The sequence below is a fragment of the Trachypithecus francoisi genome, unplaced genomic scaffold (assembly GCF_009764315.1).
Source record: "Trachypithecus francoisi isolate TF-2019V2 unplaced genomic scaffold, Tfra_2.0 Contig01585, whole genome shotgun sequence".
NCBI classification, from domain to species: domain Eukaryota; kingdom Metazoa; phylum Chordata; class Mammalia; order Primates; family Cercopithecidae; genus Trachypithecus; species Trachypithecus francoisi.
The window spans coordinates 2,636,343-2,651,499 of NW_022681444.1; the positions used below are offsets into that span (position 1 = coordinate 2,636,343).

The 15,157-nt window shown below is 44.9% G+C and overlaps 1 protein-coding gene across 2 annotated transcripts in view; it reads right to left on the bottom strand.

Moving 5' to 3' along the window:
• SCAI (suppressor of cancer cell invasion) overlaps positions 1 to 15,157 on the bottom strand; it is a 191,554-nt gene that overhangs the window by 174,544 nt on the left and 1,853 nt on the right. The gene's annotated exons all lie outside the window — the stretch shown is intronic.

Below are 15,157 nucleotides of genomic sequence, written 5' to 3' on the forward strand. Positions count from 1 at the left end.
GTAAGCCAAGATCACACCACTGTACTTCAGCCTGGGCGACAGAGCGAGACTCCGTCTCAAAAAAAATAAAATAAAATAGAACTCAGGCCGGGCACAGTGGCTCACGCCTGTAATCCCAGCACTTTGGGAGGCTGAGGAAGGTCTATCACCTGAGGTCAGGAGTTCAAGACCAGCCTGGCCAACATGGGGAAACCCCATCCTTACTAAAATATAAAAATTTGCTGGGTGTGGCGGTGCACAACTCTAATCCCAGCTACTCGGGAGACTGAGGCAGGAGAATCGCTTGAATCCAGGAGGCGGAGACTGCAGTGAGCTGAGATCACACCACTGTACTCCAGCCTGAGTGACAAGAGCACAACTCCCTCTCATAAATAAATAAATAAAATTCAAAAGAATGTTTAAGTCAGTAAGGAAAATGTCTCTTTCTGGAAGTATTCCAGCTAATAATGAAGAGGGAATGAATGAGCCAGGCACAGTGGCACTCACACCTGTAGTCCTAGCACTTTGAGAGGCTGAGGAGGGCAGATCACTTGAGGTCAGGAGTTCGAGACCAGCCTGGTTAACATGGTGAAACCCCGTCTCTACTAAAAATACAAAAGTTACCCAGGAGTGGTGATGCACACCTGTAATCCTAACTACTTAGTTAGCTGAGGCAGGAGAATCGCTTGAACCCAGGAGGGGCAGAAGTTGCAGTGAGCTGAGATCACGCAGACTCCAACTTAAAAAAAATAAAAAGAAGGAAAGAATTAGAATTTCTTTCCTTCTTTTTTTTTTTAGAGACAGAGCCTCACTCTGTCACCCAGGCTGGAGTACAGTGGCGTGATCTCGGCTCACTGCAACCTCTACCTCCTGGGTTCGAGCAATTCTCCTGCATCAGTCTCCCAAGTAGCTGGGATTACAGGCATGTACCACCACACCTGGCTGATTTTTGTATTCTCAGTAGAGATAGGGTTTCACCATGTTGGCCAGGCTGGTTTTGAACTCCTGTCCTCAGGTGATCCATCAGCCTCAGCCTCCCAAAGTGCTGGGATTACAGGTGTGAGCTACCGCGCAGGGGTGAAACAATTAGAATTTCAACATTTGCAACCCCTAATGAATTCATAAATCTAGATAACGATTACTATGGGTTCCTAACACAAAAAAGAGAAGCTTTCATGAAAGTTCACACTTTCTATAAAGCACTTTTTTCTTTTTTTTTTTTTTTTTGAGACGGAGTCTTGCTCTGTTGCCCAGGGTGGAGTGCAGGGGCGCGATCTTGGCTCACTGTAACCTCTACCTCCTGGGTTCAAGTGATTCTCCTGCCTCAGCCTCCTGAGTAGCTGGGATTATAGGCGCCCACCACCACATCCGGCTAATTTTTGTATTTTTAGTAGAGATGGGGTTTCGCCACGTTGGCCAGGCTGGTTTCAAACTCCTGACCTCAGATGATCCACCCGCCTCCGCCTCCCAAAGTGCTGCAACTACAGGCATGAGCCACCACGTTCAGCCAAGGTATTCTTAAAACAAAACAAAAGAAAACAAATTAACTCTCAATTTACAAGACACAAACAGAACAGAGAAACATGCTAAGTGATACCATGGGGTCATAAAATCCGCAAAATTCAGACTGTGGAAAAACTGGTCAGTGGTTGCCAATTGGTCAGGGGGGACAGAAGGGAATTTTGGGGAGTGATGGAACTGTTCTATATCATGATTATAGTTTTGATTACACAACTACGTTTCTCAAAATTCAAAGAACTAAAACAGGTGAATTTCACCCTATGTAAATTATATATTAACTTTTTTAAAAATTAAAAATTCAGACTGAAAAACTCTTTTTTTTTTATTTGAGACGCAGTCTTGCTCTGTCGTCAGGCTGGAGTGCAGTGGCACAATCTCAGTTCCACTGCAACCTCTACCTCCTGGGTTAGAGCGATTCCCCTGGCTCAGCCTCCTGGGTAGCTGGGACTATAGCTGTACACCACCAAGCCCAGCTAATTTTTTTTTTGTATTTTAGTAGAGACCTGACCTCGTGATCCGCCGCCTCAGCCTCCCAAAGTACTGGGATTACAGGTGTGACCCACTGCGCCTGGCCAAGACTGGAAAACTCTTAAAAATGAACATGCTTTCTTCAAAAAATAAATAGCACAGGAAAAATGAGTGGAAAAGCTATAGACTAAAAAAGACTTAAGAGCCACTCAACTATTTACAAGTTATGAACCTTATCTGGATCCTGGTTTGAACAGGTTTCTTTTTGTTTTTTGTTTTTTTGAGACAGAGGTCTTACTATATTGTGCAGGTTGGGCATTAACCCACCCCTGGGCTCAAGTGATCCTCCTACCTCGGCCTCCCAAATACCTGGGACTACTGGTGCAAGCCCACCACGCCCAGCTAATAAACAGATTTTTTTTTTTGTTTTAATTATTAGCACTGGGCGCGGTGGCTCATGCCTGTAATCCCAACACTTTGGGAGGCCGAGGTGGGTGGATCACCTAAGGTCAGGAGTTCAAGACCAGCCTGGCCAGCATGGTGAAACCCCATCTCTACTGAAAATACAAAAATTAGCGAGACATAGTGGCGCGCGCCTCAGCTACTCGGGAGGCTGAGGCAGGAGAATCACTTGAGCCCAGGAGGTGGAGGTTGCAGTGGGCTGAGATTGTGCCATTGCACTCCAGCCTAGGCAACTATAGCAAGACTCCATGTCAAAAAAAAAAAAAAAAAACACCCAATTGTGGAAATCTAAACATGGATATTAAGGGAATATTGGTTTTTAAATTTTTTTCTTTTTTTTTTTTTTTTTTTTTTGAGACAGAGTCTCGCTCTGTCGCCCTGGCTGGAGTGCAGTGGCCGGATCTCAGCTCACTGCAAGCTCCGCCTCCCGGGTTTATGCCATTCTCCTGCCTCAGCCTCCCGAGTAGCTGGGACTACAGGCGCCCGCCACCTCACCCAGCTAATTTTTGTATTTTTAGTAGAGACGAGGTTTCACCGTGTTATCCAGGATGGTCTCGATCTCCTGACCTCGTGATCCACCCGTCTCGGCCTCCCAAAGTGCTGGGATTACAGGCTTGAGCCACCGTGCCCGGCCTAAATTTTTTTCTTGAGGCGGGAGACAGGGTCTTGCTCCGTCACCCTGGCTGGAGTGCAATGGCACTATGATAGCTCACTGCAGCCTCCAATTCCTGGGCTCAAGCAATCCTCCCGACTCAGCCTGTTGAGTAGCTAAGACTATGGGCACACACCACCAGACACAGCTAATTTTTTTTTTTTTAACTAGAGATAAGGTCTGGCTATGTTGCCCAGGCTGGTCTGGAACTCCTTGCTCAAGCGATTGTCCCACCTCGACTTCCCAAAGTGTCAGGATTACAGGCGTGGGCCACCACACCCAGCCGGGAATACGGTTAATTTTCAAATTACTGTTAATGGTAGGTAGTGTGCTTATGTATTCTAAAAGAAGCCTTATACTCCAAGAATACACACTGAAATATTTATAGATGAATATGAATATGATGTATGGAACATATTATATGTAAAGTTGGGGGTATAAAGACAAAACATGACTGAGTTGAGAATTGTTGAAGCTGGTGATAAACAATTTAGGCTCACTGTAGTATTCTAAGCTGGTGTGTATTTGAAATTTTCCAAATTAAAAATAAACATACCAGCTGGGCATGGTGGCTCACACCTGTAATCCCAGCACTTTGGGAGGCCAAGGTGGGTGGATCACCTGAGGTCAGGAGTTCGAGACCAGCCTGGCCAACATTGTGAAACGCCATCTCTACAAAAATACAAAAAAAAATTAGCCAGGTATGATGGGAGATACCTGTAATCCCAGCTACTCGGGAGGCTGAGGAGGGAGAACTGCTTGACCCTGGGAGGCGGATGTTGCAGTGAGCCAAGATTGTGTCATTGCACTCTAGCCTGGGCAACAGAGCAAGACTCCGTCTCAAAAAAAATAAATAAATAAAAATAAACATACATCCATACATACATAAAACATAGGAGCAGAGCCTGAGGCTAGGCTTGTTAACCTCCCTCTGGCAACTCCTGGCACTCTACCCTCCAGGAAGCCCTTGAATGAGTCCCACGGGACCTGTGTGAGCTCTTTTTGAATGCCCTTGAAAATCACTGCTTGACTCTTCCAGGTTTCATTCTTGAACAAAATATTACCATGAAAATGCTGCATACATTGACCATGCTATCTTGGCCCTGCAGTCTGCTTTTACAGAATTGAATTGCGGTCTATGCCCTATGTTTTCACTGACAAGAAACAGCTTTACCAAAACCACTACATTTGCTATAGGGACGTTGCTGAGGCCCACCTACCACAAGCTCTGTAACGATAGAACAGTCCTGGGTTTCAGTGTAGATTAGAAAAGTGTTCTAGTTTTCCACAAAACTATCTTCAGAACCTGTTTCTCAGCAAACAGTATAGAGATCTAAACTCCTAGAGATAAACACTACCTGTCTGATGGCTACCTGCAGAAATACCCTGCAGTGAACAGATAACACTACAGAGAAAGAGATAACACCCAAATGTCAGAAAGCAGTTTGGTCTATTTTCACACCATGTTACTGCAATACTCTGTTTCTCTGCATTTCACTCAACATGCTTTCGATAGGTCATCCCATTCATTTTCTTTTCTTTTTTCCTTTTTTTTTTTTTTTTTGAGACAGCATCTTGCTTTGTCACCCAGGCTAAGGTGTAGTGGCACGATCTTGGCTCACTGCAACGTCCACCTCCTGGGTATAAGCAATTCTCCTGCCTCAGCCTCCTGAGTAACTGGGATTATAGGCGCCTGCCATCACGCCTGGCTAGTTTTTGTATTTCTAGTAGCCCTTAACTTGCTTCTTTGCAAAACACCGATATTTTTAACTGCCTGGTTCATTGAAGCACCTCACGATCCATATAGCCAAAATAAACTCATGTTCTTACCGTCCCAAACCTGCTCTTGCTCCTGTGTCTGCTGTCTCAATTAAAAGCATTCTCCGGTGGCTCACGCCTGTAATTCCAGCACTTTGGGAGGCCGAGACGGGTGGATCACGAGGTCAGGAGATCGAGACCATCCTGGCTAACACGGTGAAACCCCGTCTCTACTAAAAAATACAAAAAAAAACTAGCCGGGCGAGGTGGCGGGTGCCTGTAGTCCCAGCTACTTGGGAGGCTGAAGCAGGAGAATGGCGTAAACCCCGCAGGCAGAGCTTGCAGTGAGCTGAGATCTGGCCACTGCACTCCAGCCTGGGCGACAGAGTGAGACCCCGTCTCAAAAAAAAAAAAAAAAAAAAGCGTTCTCAGGCCGGTGCAATGGCTCACGCCTGTAATCCCAGCACTTTGGGAGGCCAAAGTGGGCGGATCGAGAGGACAGGAGTTCGAGACCAGCCTGACCAACATGCTGAAGCCCCATCTCTACTAAAAATACAAATTAGCTGGGCGTGGTGGCACACGCCTGTAATCCCAGCTACTCAGGAGGCTAAGGCAGGAGAATCACTTGAACTCGGGAGGCGGAGGTTGCAGTGAGCCAAGATTGCGCCACTGCACTCCAGCCTGGGCAACAGACTGAGACTCTGTCTCAAAACTAAATAAACAAATAAAAGCATTCCCATCCAACCTATTATTCAAGCTGCAAGCATCTCAAGATACTGTGGAGAAAAGTAAAAGGCAGGCCGGGCGCGATGGCTCAAGCCTGTAATCCCAGCACTTTGGGAGGCCGAGACAGGCGGATCACGAGGTCAGGAGATCGAGACCATCCTGGCTAACACGGTGAAACCCCGTCTCTACTAAAAAATATAAAAAATTAGCCGGGCGAGGTGGCGGGCGCCTGTAGTCCCAGCTACTCGGGAGGCTGAGGCAGGAGAATGGCATGAACCCAGGAGGCGGAGCTTGCAGTGAGCTGAGATCCGGCCACAGCACTCCAGCCTGGGCGACAGAGCGAGACTCCATCTCAAAAAAAAAAAAAAAAAAGAAAAGTAAAAGGCAAGCCATATATGGGAGAAAATATCAGCAAAATATATACCTTGTAACAAATTTGTGGCCAGGCACAGTGGCTCACGCCTGTAATCCTAGCACTTTGGGGAGGTCAATGTGGGCAGATCACTTGAGGTCAGGAGTTCGAGACCAGCCTAGGCAACATGGTGAAACCCCAGCTCTACTAAAAATTCAAAAATTCACCGGGTGTGGTAGCAGGCACCTTAATCACAGCTACTACAGAGGCTGAGGCAGAAGAATCACTTGAACCCGGGAGGCGGAGGTTGCAGTGAGACAAGATTGCGCCACTGCACTCCAGCCTGGGTGATAAAGCGAGACTTCATCTCAAAAAAAAAAAAAAAGAATTTGCTTTTTTAAATTTTGTTTTTAGAATACATAAATAACTCTTACAACTATATAAGAAGACAAACAACTGACAAAAAGTGAGCAAAAGATCTGGACACTTTACTAAGTTATATGAATGGCAAATTAGCACATGAAAAGATACTCAACATCATTAGTCATCAGGGAAAGGCAAATGAAAACCACAATGACACATACCATTGTACACCCACAGAATGGCAAACAATGGTGGTGGTTTCAAGGGTATACATCTATTTCAAAATTTATCTAATTGTACACTTCAAATATGTACAGCTCGCTGTATGCCAGTTGTACCTCTATAGACCTGTTTAAAAAAAAAAAAGAATCGGCCGGGCGCGGTGGCTCAAGCCTGTAATCCCAGCACTTTGGGAGGCCGAGACGGGCGGATCACGAGGTCAGGAGATCGAGACCATCCTGGCTAACACGGTGAAACCCCGTCTCTACTAAAAAATACAAAAAACTAGCCGGGCGAGGTAGCGGGCGCCTGTAGTCCCAGCTACTCGGGAGGCTGAGGCAGGAGAATGGCGTAAACCCGGGAGGCGGAGCTTCCAGTGAGCTGAGATCCGGCCACTGCACTCCAGCCCGGGCGACAGAGCGAGACTCCGTCTCAAAAAAAAAAAAAAAAAAAAAAAAAAAGAATCACAAGACCAAGTATTGGTGAGGACAGTTGGCAGGGCTAGGATTCCAACTCTAATTCAGGATTTCTCAGCCTCAGCACTAATGATATTTTGAGCTGGGGAACTCTTAGATTAGGATGCTGTTCCATGCATTTTAGGACGTGTGGCCGCTACCCACTAAGTGCTCTAAGTTGTAACAACCCAAAATGTCTACAGACATTGTCAAATGTCCCTTAGGAGGCAAAACCCCCGTTAGTTGAGAACCACCACTTAGTCTGACACCACAGCCCAAGCTGTGAAACATCATTCTTTCCACTCCTGACACTATCTTGGTTCAGGTGCTGAATTTAGTTCACCCAAGACCTCATTATTAGTCAGTCTACATCTAGGCTGTCATCTCTTCTCATTTCAATCGTCACACGACCACCAAATTAACCTTCTACACCTTCAAGGCTTAGATAAATGACTGCAGAACTGCCCTCACTACCGGTATGCAGAATTCCTAAAAACCCTTTGCATATACTGTGTCAACCTTTGTATATATACAAAGTCATTACACTATCTCATATTTCAGTGTCTGTCTTCCCATTAATACATAAGATTTTCCCCAGCAAGGGCCACCTCACTCATATCTATACCCCTAGAACCCAGAACTAGAAAGCATTCAAATGTTCTTTAAACAAATTACATACAACAACAAAACGCCCGGATCCCTTTGCTTTAAATATATAACGGGAAAAAAAAAATGCCCCCAAATCGTACAGTAAAGCTTTCATCAATGTGAATCCTATCCAAACAATGGATCTTTTTTTTTTTTTTTTTTTTTTTGAGACGGAGTCTCGCTCTGTCACCCAGGCTGGAGTGCAGTGGCGGATCTCAGCTCACTGCAAACTCCGCCTCTCGGGTTTACGCCATTCTCCTGCCTTAGCCTCCCGAGTAACTCAGACTACAGGCGCCCGCCACCTCGCCCAGCCATTTTTTTTTTTTTTTTTGTATTTTTCAGTAGAGACAGGGTTTCAACATGTTAGCCTGGATCTCCTGACCTTGTGATCCGCCCGTCTGGGCCTCCCAAAGTGCTGGGATTACAGGCTTGAGCCACCGCGCCCGGCTGGATGTTGTTCTTAATAGGACCAGAAAGGATTCTCTAACTCATAACCCAAACATTATTAACAGACATCCTGGACTCCAGAATTTTCCAAAAGAACATAGAGACCAAGTTTTCTTTTTTTTTTTTTTTTGAGACGGAGTTTTGCTCTTGTTGCCCAGGCTAGAGTGCAATGGCGCAATCTCAGCTCACTGCAACCTCCGCCTGCCGGGTTCAAGTGATTCTCCTGCATCAGCCTCCTGAGTAGCCGGGATTATAGGCATGCACCACCATGCCAGGCTAATTTTGTATTTTTAGTAGAGACAGGGTTTCTCTATGTTTGTCAGGCTGGTCTCAAACTCCCGACCTTAGGTGATCTGCCCACCTCAGCCTCCCGAAGTGCTGGGATTACAGGCTAAAGTTTCCTAATCTTAAAACTCCTTTCAGTTCAGTGCAGTTTTTCAGGGGCATTAAATATCACACCCATCCCACACTAACTCCTCTTGCCACCAATTCATTTATTGGTTCACTAGTTTTACTGAGCTCCCCTCAGTATTAAGGGTGCAAAGATGAACTATGATACGGAAATAAAAGTTTTAAGGGGAAAAAGATACAAAGAAATAATAATAGTGCATGAGGTTCTTATCTCCAACTGTCTTCGTTTTTCTTAAACTGTCTTACAGTTTGGTCTGCACTAGAAATGTCCTCAAAAGATAACTCAGCCACTAACACCTGTCAAGAAGAATTATTTAACATCAATATCCTAAAATAAAAATCATAATTTTAGGTCAGGCATGATGGCTTACGCCTGTAATCCCAACACTTTGGGAGGCCGAGGCAGGTGGATCACTTGAGGCCAGGAGTTCAAGATCAGCCTAGCCACCATGGGGAAACCCCCCCTCCACTAAAAATATAAAAAATTAGCTGGATGTGGTGGTGCACCCCTTTAATATCAGGTATTCGGGAGGCAGAGGCACAAGAATCACTTGAACCCAGGAGGCAGAGGTTGCCGTGAGCCGAGATAGCATGACTGCACTCCAGTCTGGGCAACAGAGCAAGACTCCATCTCAAAAATAAATAAAAATTTTAAAAATCCTAATTCTGGGCTGGGCATGGTGGCTCACGCCTATAATCCCAGCACTTTGAGAGGCCAAGGCAAGTGGATCGCCTGAGGTCAGGAGTTCAAGACCAGCCTGACCAACATGGAGAAACCCATCTCTACTAAAAATACAAAATTAGCTGGACGTGGTGGCGCATGTCTGTAATCCTAGATACTTGGGAGGCTGAAGCAGAAGAATCACTTGAACCCAGGAGGCGGAGGCTGCGGTGAGCCAAGATCACACCACTGCACTCTAGCCTGGGCAACAAGCAAAGCTCCATCTCAAAAAAAATAATAATAATAATTCTGTCAACTGTTTTTCTAAAATGTACTACATATGTAACATAATTGTCAACAACTCTATATAGCAGACCCATTCAATCAGTTACTCAAGGCTACATTCAACAATTAACTTAACCTTTTTTTTTTTTGAGACAGGTTTTCACTGTTGCCCAGGCTGGAGGGCAGTGGTGCAATCATGGCTCACTGCAGTCTCCACCTCCCAGGCTCAGCTGATCCTCCCACCTCAGCCTCCCAAGTAGCTGGGACTATAGGCGTGTACCACCATACCTGGCTAATTTTTGTATTTTTGGTAGAGATGTGGTTTCACCATGTTGCCCAGGCTGGTCTCAAACTCTTGGGCTCACACTATTCATCTGCCTCAATTAATTTATCTTGAAGTGTTTACCAGGAATTTGCATCATTTGATATTCAGAATTTCTATGGCCACAATATAAAACTGATACTAATACCTTTCTGTCTTTTTTTTGTTGTTTTTTTTTTTTTTTTGAGATGGAGACTCGCTCTGTTGCCCAGACTGGAGTGCAATGGCGTGGTCTCAGCTCACTGCAACCTCTGCCTCCCAGGTTGAAGCGATTCTCCTGCCCCAGCCTCCCGAGTAGCTGGGATTACAGGCACCCGCCACCACACCTGGCTAACTTTTGTACTTTTAGTAGAGACGGTTTCACTATGGTGGCCAGGCTGGTCTCAAACTCCTGACCTCGTGATCTGCCAGCCTCAGCCTCCCAAAGTGCTAGGATTACAGGTGTGAGCCACCATGACTGGCAACTAATACCTTTTTTTTTTTTGAGATGGAGTCTTGCTCTGTCGCCCAGGCTAGAGTGCAGCGATCTACGTTCCACTGCAACCTCTGCCTCCCAGGTTCAAGTGATTCTCCTGCCTCAACCTCCCAAGTAACTGGGATTACAGGCATGCGCCACGGTGCCTGGCTAACTTTCATATTTTTAGTAGAGATGGAGTTTCACAATCTTGGTCAGGCTGGTCTCGAACTCCTGACCTCATGATTCACCCGCCTCGGCCTCCGAAAGTGCTGGGATTATAGGCATGAGCCACCACGCCCGGCCTAACACCTATTTTTCTAACTATCTAGCTACAACCATTACATTCTTATTCTATAATTCATCTTTGGGGTCTTAACTGTACATTTTGTTTTCTAGCTTTACAGCAACCCTGCACTGTTTTCTGAGGAAAATCTTGGTCCTGCCCATAGGACCTTTACATATGTATGCTGGTTGTCCATTCAGGTCAAAATCCTGACATGATCAGGATCTGATCTAAATCAGGCATGCAGAGTATGTAGCCTCATGATTCTGGATGGAGAAAATAAACTTAAACTCATTGCGACCTGATGCTTACTTAAATTCCTGGAGAATTACTTAAGGATGTGTTCACTCAAAAATTCAATAAACTGTTCTCTACGTGCCAGATGCTATTCTAGCTGCTGGGGATAAACAGTGAACAAAATACATATAGTCCCCATGGTGTATGCATCCATCTTTACCTCTGAATCAAGCCAAACCATCAGAGAGCCATATACCAAAACCACATTGCTTTGGCCCTGCGGAGACTGTTCACTGGCAATAAGTCAACCTGGATTGAGAAGTTTAAGAAGCAATCTTTATTTATTTATTTGTTTACTTAAGACGGAGTCTCACTCTGTTGCCCTGGCTGGAGTGTAGTGGCGCAATCTCGGCTTGCCACAACGTCTGCCTCCCAGGTTCAAAAGATTCTCCGACCTTAGCCCCCTGAGTAGCTGGGACTACAGGAACGCGCCACCATGCCCAGCTAATTTTTTGTATTTTTAGTGGAGATGGGGTTTTGTCATGTTGGCCAGATTGGTCTCAAACTCCTGACCTCAGGTGATCCACCCGCCTCAGCCTCCCAAAGTGCTGGGATTACAGACGCGAGCCACCACACCTGGCCAAGAAGCAATCTTTAAAAACTCACAACATATGTTTGATTTTAGAGATACCATGAATCTGAACATTGAACTTTATTTTCTTCTTCATTTTACTCCAGAAAACTCAAGAAGCCAAACACCAAAGCAACCATTAGCAATGATGCAGGACTTTCTGGTCTATGCACTAATTCTGCCACTGGCTTTATCTGCTTCTTTCATTTCTTCTTGGCCTTTATTTTTAATCCTCTCATTTTGAAAAGAAGTGGGAAATAAAAGATATGTGATGGGTGCTTTTTAATCTAAAATGTATTGTGTATCTTCTATGTGCCAGGCATTATCCTAGGCACCTTACAACCTTAGGGAAGTCGAACAATCATTGCTTTTTTTTTTTTTTTTGAGACGGAGTCTGTCGCCTGGGCTGGAGTGCAGTGGCTGGATCTCAGCTCACTGCAAGCTCCGCCTCCTGGGTTCACCCCATTCTCCTGCCTCAGCCTCCCGAGTAGCTGGGACTACAGGCACCCGCCACCTCGCCCGGCTAGTTTTTTGTATTTTTAGTAGAGACGGGGGTTTCACCGGGTTAGCCAGGATAGTCTCGATCTCCTGACCTCGTGATCCGCCCGCCTCGGCCTCCCAAAGTGCTGGGATAACAGGCTTGAGCCACCGCGCCCGGCCTTCTTTTTTTTTTTGAGAAAGAGTTTTGCTCTTGTTGCCCAGGCTGGAATGCAATGGCGCAATCTCAGCTCACCACAACCTCCACCTGCTGGGTTCAAGCAATTCTCCCGCCTCAGCCTCCCGAGTAGCTGGGATTACAGACATGCGCTACCACGCCCAGTCGATTTTGTATTTTTAGTAGAAACGGGGTTTCTCCATGTTGGTCAGGCTGGTCTCAAACTCCCAATCTCAGGTGATCTGCCCACCTCGGCCTCCCAAAGTGCTGGGATTACAGGCGTGAGCCACCGCACCCGGCCGAACTATTACTCCTACTACATAGACGAGGAAACTGAGGCAGAGACAGGCTTATTAACTTGCACCTGATCTTGCAAACTACATTTGACAGAGCTGAATTCAAATTCATTTCATGTAAGTGTATGTACAGGCCATGACAGGACCCAATAAGGTGGAGCAGAGGGGGGGTGAGGGGAAGCCCTCACTGAGCAAAGTCTTAAAGGAGGGGGCTTGTCAAGGAGAAAGTATTCCAGAGAGAAAAATCACATACAAAAACCCAAAGCAGCCCAGGTACAGTGGCTGACGCCATAATCCCAGCACTTTGAGAGGCTGAGGAAGGCGGATCGCTTGAGCCCAGGAGTTCACGACCAGCCTGGGCAACAAGGTAAAACCCCACCTCTACAAAAAAGGCAAACATTAGCTGGGCATAGTGGTGCACATCTGTAGTCCCAGCTACTTGGGAGGCTGAGGTGGGAAATCACCTGGGCCCGAGAAGTCGAGGCTCCAGTGAGCCATGATCACACCACTGCACTCTAGCCTGGACTGGAGTGAGACCCTGTCTTTAAAAAAAAAAAAAAAAAAAAAACAAAACAAAAAAAAAAACCCTACAAACAAAAAACCAAAGTAAAGAGGGAACATAAGTTCTGGGAACAGCAAATGGCGCACAGAGTTACATTCGGCAATTAATTCATCTTGAAGGTTCACCAAAAAGTTAAATCATTTAAAAGTAGACATTTAGTAGTTCCATCATTGAAAATTGCTATGGCCAAAGTATTAACTGTGGCTGGGAAAGTATGAAGAAGTCAAATGAGGGCAATCTTTTTATATGATTAGGCTAAAAGTCTGAATGATGTTCAATAAGCAATGAGGAAGCACAGAAGGATCCTAAGCATAAGAATTACAAGATCGATTTGCACAGTACAGGGAGGGAATTACAGATTCAAGGTAGGGAAACCAGTCAGAAGGCTACTGAAGAGTCTGGCAGTGGGGTAATGAGAGTTAAACTATCCAAAAGAAATATAATGCAAATAAATACAATGCAAGTTACATGTATGTAGCTTTTAATTTTCTAGTAGCCATAATAGGAAAAATAAAAAGAAAGGCTGGGTATGGTGGCTCACGCCTGTAATCCTAGCACTTTGGGAGGCCAAGGCTAGAGCATCACTTGAGCATAGGAGTTTGAAACCAGCCTGAGCAACATAGTGAGACCCTGTCTCTAACAAAAAACAAAAAATTAGCCTGGCATGGTGGTACACATCTGTAGTCCCAGGTACTTGGGAGGCTGAGGTGGAAGGACTACCAGGACAAGGCTGCAGTGAGCTGTGATTGTGCCACTTCACTTCGGCCTGGACAACAGAGCCAGGCCCTGTCTCAGAAGAAAAATAAAAAGGAAAAAGAAATAAGTGAAGGCCAGGCCCAGTGGCTCACACCTGTAATGCCAGCACTTTGGGAGGTCTAGTCAGGCAGATCACTTGAGACCAGGAGTTCGAGACCAGCCTGGCCAATATGTTGAAACCCTGTCTCTACTAAAAATACAAAAATTAGCTGGGCATGGTGGTGGGCGCCTGTAATCCCAGCTAATTGGGAGGCTGAGGAAAGAGAATTGCTTGAACCCAGGAGGCAGAGATTGCAGTGAGTCAAGATCACATCACTGCACTCCAGTCTGGGCAAAAAAGTAAGACTTTGTCTCAGGAAAAAATAAGTGAAAATAATTTTAGTAACAATTTTATTTACAGCCAGGCATGGCAGCTCACACTTGTAATTCCAGCACTTTGGGAGGCCAAGGTGGTTGGATCATTTGAGCCCAGGAGTTTGAGACCAGCCTGGGCAACATGGCCAAATCTTGTCTCTACAAAAAAAAAAAAAAAAAAAAAAAGAGCTGGGTGAGGTGTCAGGCGCCTGTAGTTCCAGCTACTCCAGAGGCTGTACTGGCTGGATGGCTTGAGCCCAGGAGGTGGAGGTTGCAGTACGCTGAGATTGCACCACTGCACTCCAGCCTGGGTGACAGAGCCAGACTCTGTCTCAAAAAAAAAAAAAAGTGTTTAATCTAATATATCTAAAATATTATTTCACTATGTCATCAATACAAAAAGTTACTGAGAAATTTTATGTATTCAATTTTTGTACTAATTTGAAATCTAGTGTGTATTTTATACTTATCTCATTTCAGACACTCAATTCTCATTGGACATATTTGATACATATTTAGATTTCATAAAATGACAGATGAAAAATACAGACTCACATACCCAAGTTGTTCAAAACATACTTGAACGTTTTCCAATAGGTGATCAAGTAGCAGTTTGTCAAGTTAATTTAATTACAATTAAATAAAATTAAAAATGTAGTTCCTCAGTCATGCTAGACGCATTTTGAGTGCTCACCTGCATATGGCTACTGGATTGGACAGCACAGGCCTAAAGTGTGACAAAGAAACTCTGTCGGCACTTCCACCATCAGCATTTCGTGTCTATTTACTGTTGAGATTTTCTGTCTATTAACATCAATAACTTGCCAGATATTAACTACGAAAATAGTCCTACTGGTCACATAACTACAGTAGCTTACTTTCTCTAGGCCAATGCCAACATCTGTGAAAAAGGAATCATCTAATGACTACACAGAATTGCTATGTAGTACCTCTCACATGGAATGCAGTCAAAAATGTTTATGTGATAAATATATCTTCGTCTTCATTACTCAAGGACTAATTCACTTTGTTTGTGGACTACTTAAACTCTTTGTTTCTGTTTTTTCTAAGGTTCAACCATTCGAGTTAACCACACAGTGTCCAACGACAAAAGATAAATCAATAAGAAAACCTACTTTCAATTGTATATTTATTAGGAGCATTATGGTTTAACAGTTAAGAGCTTAAGCTCTGGAG